This window comes from Mytilus galloprovincialis, chromosome 4, assembly GCF_965363235.1.
Source record: "Mytilus galloprovincialis chromosome 4, xbMytGall1.hap1.1, whole genome shotgun sequence".
Classification (NCBI taxonomy): Eukaryota; Metazoa; Mollusca; class Bivalvia; order Mytilida; family Mytilidae; genus Mytilus; species Mytilus galloprovincialis.
This window is the reverse complement of record NC_134841.1, coordinates 92,711,960-92,723,992: the sequence shown is the minus strand read 5'-3', so window position 1 is coordinate 92,723,992 and position 12,033 is coordinate 92,711,960. Positions and strand designations below refer to the sequence as shown.

The following is a 12,033-nucleotide window of genomic DNA, read 5'->3' as shown; positions in this document are numbered from 1 at the left end:
AAATGTATGACCCAAATCATTAGGTTAAAGATGGTAACATCTTGTTAGGATTGATTTTTACATTGTTCATTAATAAAAACTTTTTTCTTTTCTTTTTTTATATCTAAGAATAGAAAACTCCCCATGCATATTAATAGTTATAAGACTTGACTAAAATAGTACAAACAATACTTTAACATCGTGTTTTAAATTAATAAATCGTTTCAATAATGTAATAAAAATATATTTATGACAGCCGTTTATCAATAATAATAGAGTTAAGGATTTGTAAAATATATTTCAATTCGTTCATCTTAAATTCCATATGTTACAATTGTTGCAGAATTGATAAAAACGCGCATATTGATCAAATTATGTTACGACCGTATTAAATGGTTCTAAAACGTCTGTCAAACGGAATTGATGTAATATTGTGAAGAAATAAAAGACTATTTGATCTTCTGAACGTTTTATAACAGTAAATTACTGCTCTTAAGGGTAAGTTGTAGTTTTTTATTACATTTTCGTGGTCAAATATATGGGTAAATGGTGAATTGTGCATAATATGTTATTACTCAATAATATTTATTACACGAAAGGTTAAAGTAACTCGGTTTATAGCTTGTAATCCGCAACAATTCTATGTGAAAAGCAAGTCTGCTCTAAATAAGAATTAGTAATGAAACATTGAATATTTGTAGGAGTGTAAAGGTTTTTTGTACAATCTTGGTTCGACATTCATAAATCATTAATCAAACTGATTTTAACTTGCACGTATTATTATGTAATAATACAGTTTTCCCCATGTCATATTTGATATGATTTTGAACGTCGGTCAGCATACACGTTATATCAGATTACGATTATTTCAGCGTTGATATATTCTGAATTTTTTATTTGTAAGTATTGTAGTTTGAAATGTTTTGTTTTTCACTTTTTGCCTTGTATTAAGAAAAATACAAAAAAAAAAATTGGCATAAGAAGGATAATTTTTAAAGTAAAGTTTGACACAAAACTGTCATTTTTTACTTACACAAATGAGAAAAAATAAAAAGTTATTGTATTTTATAGCATGAAAATCCACTTTGATATGAAATAGAAATAAATCTGTATATCTTTATTGATGTTTCAGAAGAGAAAAAGAAATAAAATTCTCTTCAATTTGAAATCCAATAAACTTCCAAAGACAGCCAGCTGTAGCGTATTTTATTTAATGATTAAATTTCAGATATGATAAACGCAACACATATATTTTAAATTTTCATCGGTTAAACAATTCCCTTAGATCCTCTGATTAAAACATCGCTACTTGAATGATCATAAGAGTGAAGTTATGTAACAAATGTAAACCCAGTTTTAAAATATCATATAACGACAGGGTTAATGAAGGTTCTCATATGATATTCTAAATCATGTGTTTGTTGTTGCAGTTCGTATAACTTAATCTTCTGTAATTAAATGGGTATGTGTCACTCACTTTGTGTATGATGGTGGTGTTTGAGTTACGGAATCTCCTGATAGTTTTGAGAGCTGGTCATATTACCCAATCTTAATTGTGTCGGTAGTGTTTGTGTTTTTCAGTTTTCTGTATTAGGTTAAACCTCTCGAGATTGGCGGTTTTTAATAATTTTCAACTTCATACTTTATTGGCCATTTCAACTTAATTCGAGCGTCACTGGTGAATTTTTTGTTGATAAAACGATTGTCTGGCGTGAAAAATTTTAAGCCTGGTAAATATGAAGAGTTTATTCCGTATGAATTGTTTTACTCAATCGTATGTTTGTTGGTTGATACGCGTTTCTCAAAATCAAAAAAATGTGTGTTGATGATTTTCGTATAACTCTTTCTTCATTATGGGGTTTCTATTTATCCATCTTCTGGGGTGGGGGAGGGGGGTATTCTATCGTTGCTGGTGTTGTCATATTTTCCTTGTAAAAAGCAAAATCACAAAATTACTGAACACCATGAAAAATTCATAACGGAAAGTCCCAAATCAAAGGACTAAGGTAGCAATACACAGTTAGAAGTTTAGTTTCGCATTATGGCCCCTGTGAATTTTTTAAATATGAAAGTTTTTGTACAATAAAATTGATTTTTAGATAATTGAAGAATAATATAGCCTTCTCAGTGGGTTTATATGAACATTAAGATTGTTTTTAACATGTTTTATAGGCCATTTATATGATTGACAGTCCGTATTTTCCTATCCGTACCGTTCATAGGTCCATACATTATTGTAGTGTTTATCAACAAAGATTTTGCGCTCGATCTTTTCAATTCCATTTTATGGAAAAACGAGCAGATAAGCATATGATTTTTTTGGGACCACTTGATAGATATAAACCTATGGATTCAGGAAAGGTATTACTGTAATTGATTGAAATTTTCCTTTAGACCAAATTTTGGAGACTTTTGTGACATGTTCACCCCCCCTTTTTTGCTATATTTTGTATCTAAGAAATGCAGATTGTTGCCATGGTTACACCCAAGAGGGATTATATTTCACCCTTATGACCATTAGAAATCAAATCTATGGAAGATTCTCTTTCTATAAGTATATACATGCATAACACACATATAAAGCCTTCTTTGTTAGACAGGAGGGGAAAGAGGGTGTTTAAAAATTATGAGTGTCAATTTTAAGTTTTTTTCCTAACTGTGTATTGCTACCTTATGGCATTTGACAAAGCAAAGAATTGCTTTTTTTTAGACAAATCATACCACAAATCTATTGATAACTAGGTTATAGATACAATTCTGAGGGAGAAACAACCTTTAGAATGACAATATATGTTAGTTTTGTTGTTTATTGTCCTTAGCAACCAATATAGACATTTTTACACAAAGACTTGGTTCCGTCATAAATTGAAACTTTATTGGCTACCCCTTGGAAAAGAAGATTGCGCGTTATGTAGAAACCTTAGAAGGGAACGCTTTATATTTTTTCATGCGACTAAATAAAATTTATTATTTTAGCAAGTATAAAGTCACAATTTAGCATGAATTAAGCCTAAATTTTTTCCCGCTATTATAAATGAATTCAGTATTTACTAAATTTTAACCAAGGCTTTGGTATGGTAATACACAACAAAATTGACATTCTAGAGCTTTAAAATAGCTTTAACTTGTAAAATTTGTCTACTGTTAAGGTTAATTTAAGTTTTTAAACAAGAAAAGACAGGCTTAGAAGGTATAGTTTTAGAAATTTGACTAAAAAAGGAGAAAATGCACTTTGACATGGCATGTTTCATAAAATCACTTTTTTGTTGCATTTCAGTGTCAACTGCTAATCTTCATAAAATATTTATTTCTGAACCGATTTTCAAAACTAGCAGGCCAATTTGCTCGTTTTAGCTAGTAGAAAACAGAAATCCATTTAAAGTGGAATTGGGAAAAAAAATGTTAATCCTTAAGGTAGCAATACACAGTTAGAAGTTTAGTTTCGCATTATGGCCCCTGTGAATTTTTTAAATATGAAAGTTTTTGTACAATAAAATTGATTTTTAGATAATTGAAGAATAATATAGCCTTCTCAGTGGGTTTATATGAACATTAAGATTGTTTTTAACATGTTTTATAGGCCATTAATATGATTGACAGTCCGTATTTTCCTATCCGTACCGTTCATAGGTCCATACATTATTGTAGTGTTTATCAACAAAGATTTTGCGCTCGATCTTTTCAATTCCATTTTATGGAAAAACGAGCAGATAAGCATATGATTTTTTTGGGACCACTTGATAGATATAAACCTATGGATTCAGGAAAGGTATTACTGTAATTGATTGAAATTTTCCTTTAGACCAAATTTTGGAGACTTTTGTGACATGTTCACCCCCCCTTTTTTGCTATATTTTGTATCTAAGAAATGCAGATTGTTGCCATGGTTACACCCAAGAGGGATTATATTTCACCCTTATGACCATTAGAAATCAAATCTATGGAAGATTCTCTTTCTATAAGTATATACATGCATAACACACATATAAAGCCTTCTTTGTTAGACAGGAGGGGAAAGAGGGTGTTTAAAAATTATGAGTGTCAATTTTAAGTTTTTTTCCTAACTGTGTATTGCTACCTAAATCAAAAGCTCAAACAAATGGACATCAACCGTCATATGCATGACATGATACAGGCATTTACTTATGTATAAAATGGTGGATTCAACCTGGTGTTATAGCTTGCTAAACCTCTCACTTGTATAAAAATCGCATAAAATTCTATTAAATTGACAACGATATGTGAAGAAAACAAACCGACATGATAGGTAAAAATGTCAAAAAAGGGGTACAGCAGTCAACATTGTGTTTTATCGTAATCACTATAAAACAAATATGCAAACAAACATTTATCATGGCACAATCACACATTGAAGAGATGTATAAGGACAGAGCTATGTTATTTGTAACCAAGAAACACAAAAAGGCATATAAACAAAGCATATTAACAAAAATTAAAGACAAGAATACAAAAAAATATCATTATCATAGAACAATTGTATTTTCTGGGTTTGTTTAACTGATAAGTTTGGAATGACCTCTTGGAACAGTTAATCCTTTGCTTATAGTGTTAAAATTTGGAAAAAAAAACATTCTTATATCGAATTAGGTACAACGGAAATGATAAAAATTGATGTTGCATACTTTAGATCTTTTCAGATTTTTGTCGCCAATCTGGGTTGTTGGATGTAATATTATCAATACCTAGAATTTATGATAACAGATATCATTTGTAGTAAGGCATTTTTTAACATAAAGGTAAAAATAAAGTTTTTAAAAAGAAATAAAAACAAATGCATTTTGTCCGTCTTTGTTTTTATATTCATAAAGAACAAATTTGATATTATACGCAACGTTTGACATCTGTTGTAATTATGCAAGCAACATGATGCTTGTCTGTGTCACCAGACTTAGTTGTCCTCTTAACGCAGAAAGGTGACTTAATCATAAGACATTGATCCGTCGCAAAGAAAATATGCAAAACAAACTTATAAATTGAACTAAAATAGGAAATCTTATGAAAATCACTGATACGACACGACGTGTAACTGAAATTTTATTGTCCGCTCTAAAGGAATCGATCCGCATGTTTTCAACATAATTGCATGCTGTTGACGTTCGGCTTTTTAGAAATTCATTCGAACATTAACCAATTTACTACAATAACAGTAAAGATGATATTGTGAATTGTATCGGTATATATTGAACAGCAACACTTTACGGGAAAATTCATAATGGAGATAAAATAAACTGCCAAGAAATATTCATGACTTTGTATACATCATGGCTCATAGAGCTTTAATCCATGTGAAGATTACTTTCTTGCTATTTATATAGACATTTTCGAGTCTAGATTTATTTGAAACATACATTTTTCATGGAAAAGTTCAATTAAGGCTCTATAAAAAAATAACCTCTTAAGCAAGGTAAAACTTCAGGTATCTTTCACAAAATTTACAATAAATACAATAACTATATAATGTTTGTTATCTAGGGCGCCTGTTCATATATATTGTGCATCCGTTGCCTTTTGCAGCATAGATGTCGACGGATATTGCACAAACCATGAATATAAAATATTCATGACTTTGTATATATCATGGATCATACAGAAATAACCTTTGTGAGGATTACTTTCTTGGTTTTCCTTACATAAATATGCTTCCCAATCTAGTATCTCATTTTCACTTCGATTGTTTTATGTCTAATAATAACAAAACAGAGAAGAATATGAATTTATTACATATGCAAGGGGGAAGTATAAAAGAGCACTTATTTGACCTATGGAAACGTTAAAAAGTTGAATTCATCAATTACTTCAGACCGATATAAATATAATAAAAGAATGGTAGGGTATCATCTGGCAACTTGAAGTCATTTGTGATCTCTATATAATGTCATTTCAATTGATATATTAATAAAAGAAATATTACGCCATGATATCGAGATTTTGTATCATGTGGCTCATTTTCGCCTAAAACGGTCATTTTATACTTACAGTGAAATCACATAATGACACAAGGTCGTATCCAAAAGTAAGTTTTTTCACCTATAACATCTGTAAATAAACTCTATTGACGGTAAACACCCCCTTTGCTCATATTTTATTTAACATTATTTCCAAGCTCTTAAAGGGATGCTATTTTCGACAGTCTTTTCCCCAGTCCTGTATATATTGGATGTAATTACGAAAAACCATAAGTATAGATATCAGAAAGACTTATGTATTATGAGCAGCTGAAGAATGCATGCTATTTTATTATAGTATTAATGAATTGGTATTTTTATAATGGCCCTGTTATATGTCTGTAATAATGGTCGAGGAAGTCTGTAATGGCACGAGGCAACGCCGAGGGCCATTACAGACATCCGAGGCCATTATTACTGACCAAGGACATATAACAGGGCCATTATAAAAACACCCATTGCTTAATATATTTATTAACCAACTGAAAAAAGTGTATGTGTTGCTGCCAACTTGAGGTACTCTCTTACTCTTTTAATGGCAGTTTAGTTTGAAAAAAAATAATGTGTACTTCACCATGATCAAGCTTTAAATATACCAAATATCCAAGATATTAAGTTGAAAGAAGTAATGTGTTGAAAAACAGGATGAACAGTGATCCCTTTATATGATTCTTTAATGTTTGTTGCTGTTTACTAAATTAAATAAAATACAAAAAGGTATTATACTCTTTACAGCTTAATTTTATTAACTTTATTAAAAACCCTAACTGGGATTAATACAGACAAGCTGGGCATTAATACAAGGCCATTACAGAAAAACAGGGCCATTACAGAAATAACAGGGCCATTACAGAAATAACAGGGCCATTACAGAAAAACAGGGCCATTACAGAAAAAAACAGGGCCATTACAGAAAATATGTTACTTTTAATAACCAGTCATTTTTGGCAATAATGTACTTAGTTGGTTAATAAAGTTCTATAATACTCCTTTTTATTTTAGAAGTCACGGGGCCAACACAAATGGTCTTATCCGTTTACACATTTTATTGATACATCTAAACCGAATTAAAATAGAGGCAACAGATACCAAAGGCACATTTAAACTCATATGATTTTTTTTTAAACAGCGTAGAAGCAAAAGTACACAAAACACATCATAGAATACGTATCATATACCGATTTTAAGAAATATCCAATAACGAAAAATCGGCTAAATGTTCTATTGAGGTGAGAAGAACAACATAGCAATCAATATCGCGAAGCCCATTTAAAAGTTACCGTGTATCGCTCTTTATCAATTAGTGTTCTCATGACCTTTTTTTCGAATAAATGTTTCTCTTTGAGATCAATTCCTCCGCCTTTGCTCGTTGCGTATGTTAGATATATACATTTTGTCTGTTTTTTTTTTTTTGTTTTTTTTGTTATCTGTTTTTTACTGATTGCATTGGTTATTTCTCTTTTTATTGGTTGCGTTTATGACTTATTTCCCGTTTGCTGATATTAGAATTAGGACAGTATGAATAACAGGAAACGTAGAAAATAAAAATCAGACGGTTCTTTAAATCAAATTATTACTGTTATTAACCGTGTGACGATTAAATGATAATGCATTATAGTTTTGTTTCCAAATATTGCCTTAGATGTTTAGGGTCTAAGAATGCATTATAATTTCATGTACTGGTATTTATTAATATTGTATTTTTTATTGGTAATTCCAATTCTGTACACAGTCTCAGTTGCGTACAAAAAAAAGACTATCAAAGAGGGACGAAAGATACCAAAGGGATAGTCAAGCTATTAAAGTGTTTAACGTTGCCAAGTAAACAAATGACGTGAAAGTAAATAAATAAGGTTAACTGCGCATAATCCTGATCATTAACATGACATTGTCATACAATGGTGGCAAAAAACAAAAATAATAAAATCAATTTTATTTTTAAACTTGTTGCCTTTTGTTAGCCATTATTCGTGTGTTTCTTTGTCAATTGTGTTCTCCTATTTATTTATATTGTAGACTTGTAGTGTTGTGTTGTCATTTTAATGTTATATTTCACATGGCAATAAAAGAGGGAGGTTTGGCATGCCACAAAACCAGTTCAACCCACCATTTTTTCCTTTAAAAATGTCCTGTACCAAGTCAAGAATATGGCCATTGTTATATTATAGTTCGTTTCTGTGTGTGTTACATTTTAACGTTGTGTTTCCGTTGTGTCGTTTGTTTTCTCTTATTTTTTTTAGTGTGAATTCACATTATTATAAGATGTGTCACGGTATTTGTCTATCCCGGGTTCATTTGTTTGGTTTTGATGTTATATTTGTTGTTCTCGTGGGATTTTGTCTGATGCTTGGTCCGTTTCTGTGTATGTGTGTGTTACATTTTAATGTTGTGTCGTTGTTCTATTATATTTAATGCGTTTCCCTCAGTTTTAGTTTGTTACCCCGATTTTGTTTTTTGTCTATGGATTTATGAGTTTTGAACAGCGGTATACTACTGTTGCCTTTATTTACAACTTTTGTTGACCCTTTGGTATGGTAAGAAAAATATATCATTATACGCGCAAAAATAATCAACGATTTGCCGTTCCATGCAATGTCAAAGACAGAAAGTATCTTAACTCCCCGTCACGTACAAACCTTTCCGGCACCTGCTCATCTGCTAAAAGGTGTTTTGTCTTATTCTTTAACCTATCTGTAACATAAGCTGCTCATAAACACATGTAGAAGGTAAATTCAGGCAATGTTTGGTTAACCAGTCTTTTTTTGTCAGGTATCAGTGGTTTTAAATATTAATTGACACCTTACATTGATAGTTGTACAACGAAGGTTACTGGTTTGACTCCTAAACGTTTAATCATGCCAAATCTCCTAAAGGTTGTTTATTTAACATTTAATCACTACTTATTTGATTGTTCGATACTGATATGATTGCAAATTAATAAGCATACGTCATGCTCATGATGTTGCTGAGAACTTTGATACTGAAGTTGAACTTTCAATATACTTTTAACTGTTCCACTTTTCCTGATTGTGGAGGGCAAGTCAATTTAAATGATTCCACTATCCGTTGTTGTCTGTTTTATACATCAATAAACTGATGATATATTATACACTAATAACATTTGTCCTTTTTTGAATACAGAATCATCCATCTCCAAACTTTATATCAGTAATTTTGTTCTTGATAATCAAAGATTAACAAGACTAACCCATAAATAACTAAAATAGCATGTACCTGCACAAAGATGTAGTTTATTTATCCCATTATACATTTCTTACATGAAGCTAATTTGTTTAGCCTATATTTCAAGCATTTGTTTGATAAAGATAGTGAAAAGTAAAATAACCCTTTATTAATTATATGCGTCAAAAACGCATTTCTAAATTTACCATCAACAGGAACGCAGAAAGCCAAACATTTCAGTCGTTGGAAATGTTGTCAGAGGTTGTCTCAATTTATTTGTGTATTCTTTTTGTGAATAAGATTCTTCGGTTGAGATGGACGACATTTTACAATTTCTGTTACAGTTATGCACTACTTTGGTAAATTTTGCATTTTGAACAGAAATTAATCTAAAACGATTTAGATATATGTTGAACTCATGTTGTTTAGTTGTTTGTGTCAGAAGTATGTTGAACTCATGTTGTTTAGTTGTTTGTGTCAGATGTATGTTGAACTCATGTCGTTTAGTTGTTTGTGTCAGATGTATGTTGAACTAATGTCGTTTAGTTGTTTGTGTGCTGACTCATTGACATGTTCCCAATATTTCATTTTAATCACACCAAATATGACCTTTAATTGTGTTCTTACACTTTCTAAAGCACGTAGGTTATTGAAGAAAACAGATGTAATCCCTCTTTGTAAACATTTCGTAACAACAACAAAAACTTCGTAGCATTTATTTCATGTGAATTCTGGTAAACAACAATAAAAACAACTAATTACAATTACAATATACAGTATGTATAAGGCTGTATAAGTAATGAATATTATTTACGTAAAAGGTTCTTATCAAATGATGTATTGATTGTCATGCAGGTTAGTACACTTAACCACGACTCAAATGTATTTACCTTTATCATGCGATATTGATAACGTAACACAGTTTTAAAATCTCAATTTCATCCAAAAACTATACATTTCTAATCATGTAATAAATCGAAAAATTAATGCAATTTAATGATTAAATATCAAAGATACTGTGCATTCTAAAAGAAATTCAATCCCTTTAAAGGTATATGTTTTATTTCGAATCATATATTATTCGTTTTACATTATTATATTAATTAAAAGATATGATGTTAGTGATCTCTCATTAGAATGGGTAATGCATCTGCAATATCTACATTAAGAGGAAACATCATTTTTTGATAATTTTTCAAATCTCATGAATGTTCAAATATTATGTTTTCTCTTAAATCCGCAGGGTAATTGCTCGTCATAAACCAATAATTTCTTAACTATGATAGACATTTAAGGCACCTAGAATGTCACTTGTCCTTCATCATTGCGCAACAAACTTGTCTATTTCATACATTTGTACAAATTAAGAACAGCAGTAATCGTCATTTTTTCATATCGTATATCAACTAACAAAAAATGGATGTAACAGAATTGTATTTCCAATTAAGAGCTCAGTATGCTTCAGTTAAAAGAAATGTGTGATTCATGTGTGAGAACTCAACCCTCCCTCTATACCTCTAGTCCTTGTAGAAAAACAAACACACAGCAATACGAACAGTATAATTCGGTTAAAAAGAAGTCCGTGTCCGATTTCAGAATAGGTAACAAAAGAAACTTAACAAAATGACAATATTATAAATAAACAAAGTACTACTAGCTACAGGCATAAATTAAACTCACTGAAAGATTATGTCTTCTTCATATGAATATCAAACACAATCCCTCCCGTTAGGTGTGTAGTGTCATACCATCATAAAATATATGAGAACAACATAACCTGTATCATGTCAACAACTTATTTTAGAATAAAAGTGTTTATTTCCGATGCAAAGAACCTCAATATTAAAACCAAAATATGTCATCTTTAATCACGTGACAACAGAATCGTAACTATATCATTTCTTAATATAAAGTATGTTTAAAGTTTTTGTTAGCTTTGGTATGAATGTTATTACTATAAAAGATTTGATGTGAAATACCTGAACGTAAAAAAAATTGTAGAAGATGTCTGCATGTTGATTTATATTTACGAATTATGTTCTTGTACCGATGATACAATTTAGTAAATGTTTAGACTAGTTTATGATATCGATATTGAAAATCCTAGTGTAACAATTTTTTGGTAATACATAAATTTCTTTCGTTAAAATCTAACACGTTTTTACAAACACAAGCTAATTGAACAAGTTCAGATACTTAAACTTAAGAATCTTAGATGGTGAAAAGGGAATAGATAATTCACAATAGGAAATAAAACAGCATCTCCTTTTTGTGTTTGTTTATCATCTCTTTTATATATTTTTTTTTTTATATTTGTTTGTTTTAATAATGATTAAGATTATAACACAATGTTGACTGATAAACCCCTATTAATGACAGTGTTGACCTATTATGTCTTATTGTTTTGTTCACACCTTGTTTTCAATATAATGTAATTTCATGCGACTGTCATATAAGTGAAAGGTTTTGCTGCTATAAAAACAGGTTAAATCCACCTTTTCTGCATCAGTAAATGCCTATTGTAAGTCAGGAATATGACAGTTGTTCTCAGTTTGTTTTATGGGTTTAAGGTTTTTATCTTGCCTTTTGATAAGGTATTTTCCGATTCGAATTTCCCTTGTAATTCGGTATTTTTCTCATTTCTCTTTTTTATAAAAAAAAAATTGTATAGTGTACCTTTACATCCGCCAACAATTTATTGACAGTATAACACTAGAAACTTCTTATAGGCCTTTATTTAAGTAATTTTACAAAACATCCATTTCAATAAGCGAAACTGCACCAGATGCACATTTTGACAATGGACGTATTTTGAGCGAAGTTCAAGGCCACAGTATTGTTAGATCCAAAACCTAATATAAATGTTGAAGAACTTATCTAACCAAAATGAACCTAAAATATAGCC

The 12,033-nt window shown here is 30.4% G+C and overlaps 1 protein-coding gene across 1 annotated transcript in view; it reads left to right on the top strand.

Annotated features, from left to right (window-relative positions):
• Positions 1-394: 394 nt before the first annotated feature.
• LOC143073407 (G-protein coupled receptor dmsr-1-like) overlaps positions 395-12,033 on the top strand; it is a 49,358-nt gene continuing 37,719 nt past the window's right edge. Inside the window, exon 1 of the mRNA XM_076248931.1 lies at positions 395-477. The gene's annotated coding sequence lies outside the window, so the exon portion shown is untranslated. The remainder of the gene's footprint in view (positions 478-12,033) is intronic.